This window comes from Cottoperca gobio, chromosome 6, assembly GCF_900634415.1.
Source record: "Cottoperca gobio chromosome 6, fCotGob3.1, whole genome shotgun sequence".
Taxonomy (NCBI): Eukaryota; Metazoa; Chordata; class Actinopteri; order Perciformes; family Bovichtidae; genus Cottoperca; species Cottoperca gobio.
This window is the reverse complement of record NC_041360.1, coordinates 26,683,443-26,685,942: the sequence shown is the minus strand read 5'-3', so window position 1 is coordinate 26,685,942 and position 2,500 is coordinate 26,683,443. Positions and strand designations below refer to the sequence as shown.

Sequence of the window (2,500 nt, the reverse complement as noted above, 5' to 3'; positions counted from 1 at the left end):
CACTAAGAGCCTTTCATAATGAACGTCCCGCCTCAAATGCTGTATCCGATTTCCGTTATCGTCATAAACCCGTGATTTCTGAACAGCCGAGCTATCGTGAAAAGCAGCTTAAAAGGCAGTCCGCAAAACTACACCAAACACTACGTTGTTGAAAGGATTCGCGTTGAAGATGACGTCTGTTTGACGCGGAGTCGCTGCAGCACTCAGCTGAGACTCCGACCTACGATGTCGGGGGACTATCTGCAGTAGGAAACAAAATAGAGAAAAGTACCCGGGGCAGGAAGTGGAAACAAGGCAGAAGACTCACTGAGGATTCAGGTGTTTTATTTCATAAGTAGACTAAAAACAAACTTGAAGATGGATCAGAGTTTGGTTTCGCGGCTCATTGCAGAGTCCATCCAGTGACCCCTGCAGCCATCAAAGCGTGTCGTCCAGCACCATCAAGGACCCTCGGCGCTGCACCTCCTTCCAGTGCACGAGCCTTCGCCCTCGCTGTGCTCTGTAATGGACCGCCGGCGCCGCCGACAGCTCACTAAACGACCCTGAAAACTACTTCACTCCTGAAAGCTTTTCGACCTCGGGAGCTTGCAAAGGCAATCTAATTTCCTCGTGATGGGGCGAAGTAAAAACTATTAAGGCTTGTAATAAACTAGTATAAACAATTCTTATTTGCCATGCACTATTAACTCGGTCTAATTGCGAGCGCTGATAGGCTCGGCTGGGTTATAGCAGAGAGGAGAGCCCCGCGGTACAGAAGCTTTTAATGAAGAGACCATCTGGCGCCCCCCCCACCCCACCCCCCACCCGCTTTCTCTGCAGCACCCTGGGGCCCTACCACCGAGGCGAGCCGTCACACAGGCGGGAGATAACACGAGCAGGGTTTTAGAAAAAGGAAAGATCAAGGTTTTTCCACAGGAGCTCGTGTTGGCTGCAGATTTACAGATTTCAGATGCTGTGTGGGTGTGAAATGTAAAAGTTAAAACAGCCCCGCGTGTCGACCTCTGCCAGCCGCAGGGTGTCGGTGTCACTGCCCTCTCTGGTTAAAAGCTTTTAAACATTCAAACCCACACAACTGCAGTCATAGTTCTTCTCATGGTCAACACTCGTAACCCCAGTTATAATGTTGTTTTATGAATTTATCAGCTGAAAGATACAACTGCATTTCTCATAACGACAACAATCTGAATCTTCTAAATCACGACAGTCCTTGGAAACTTGGTATCCAACATGTAGTTCTGCATGCGAGAGGATTTAAAATGTACATTTACAACACGCAAGTGCAAAGATGCTGCAATAGAAGGAATAATTCACTTTTCTTTCATACTTTGCAAGTGCATATCTGTGCAAAGTATCACTCTGTAAACATTTATTTTTATTGACTAATTCCAAATAAAATTTGACAAACAACTATAATACTCATAAAATATATTTATTTATATATATTTCTTTTCTTTTCTTGAGTTTTCTGACAAAATCAAACAAAATCAACGTGCTTCATCAGTGATGTCGTCAGCAGCCTATAGGTGCTAGCTCTCTTTTCTTGCTGACACCAGCACAATTCTAGCTGCACAGCTTCCCTTTAAAACATGTCACTGATGGAGAGGAGAAACACTGGAGGGAAAAGGTGTATTTACAAGATGTAGCCCACGAGTTATAGCATATATATACTGTCAGTATTGTCCACTCTTAAAGCCGATCTACTATCTTTTGATTTGTTTTGCCTTTGTATGAGTTGCCAAAAGGCAAAGAAGAGCTCATAAATCTGTGAAAGGTTTCCTTTGGAAGAATCATGTATAATTCATCACTAGCGGCCACAAGAGTCTGTTTATTTCCTGCCACAAATGTGTTGGACAGGAGCCTCGCGGTTCTGAAACGAGGGAAAAACATGAAGTTTGTCCTGGGGTGTGAGGTCATGGGGTCATAAAGTGACGTACTGGGACAACTCCTGCTGCGTACTGGGACTGGGCAATCGGTTGAAAAATCAATAAAGTTTTAACCGGCTGTCCGGCCCTGTCTGTCTCTTTACTGTCTGTCTCTTTACCTGCCCTGTCTGTCTCTTTACCGGACCTGTCTTTCTCTTTACCGGCCCTGTCTGTCTCTTTACTGTCTGTCTCTTTACCGACCCTGTCTGTCTCTTTACCGACCCTGTCTGTCTCTTTACCTGCCGTGTCTGTCTCTTTACCGACCCTGTCTGTCTCTTTACCGACCCTGTCTGTCTCTTTACCAGCCCTGTCTGTCTCTTTACCAGCCCTGTCTGTCTCTTTACCGACTCTGTCTGTCTCTTTACCTGCCCTGTCTGTCTCTTTACCGACCCTGTCTGTCTCTTTACCGACTCTGTCTGTCTCTTTACCAGCCCTGTCTGTCTCTTTACCGACTCTGTCTGTCTCTTTACCTGCCCTGTCTGTCTCTTTACCGACTCTGTCTGTCTCTTTACCGACCCTGTCTGTCTCTTTACCGACTCTGTCTGTCTCTTTACCAGCCCTGTCTGTCTCTTTACCGA

At 46.0% G+C, this 2,500-nt stretch overlaps 1 protein-coding gene across 2 annotated transcripts in view; it reads right to left on the bottom strand.

Annotated features, from left to right (window-relative positions):
- The window catches only part of LOC115010324 (RNA-binding Raly-like protein), a 40,193-nt gene that overhangs the window by 7,199 nt on the left and 30,494 nt on the right, over positions 1 to 2,500 (bottom strand). The window lies entirely within an intron of this gene.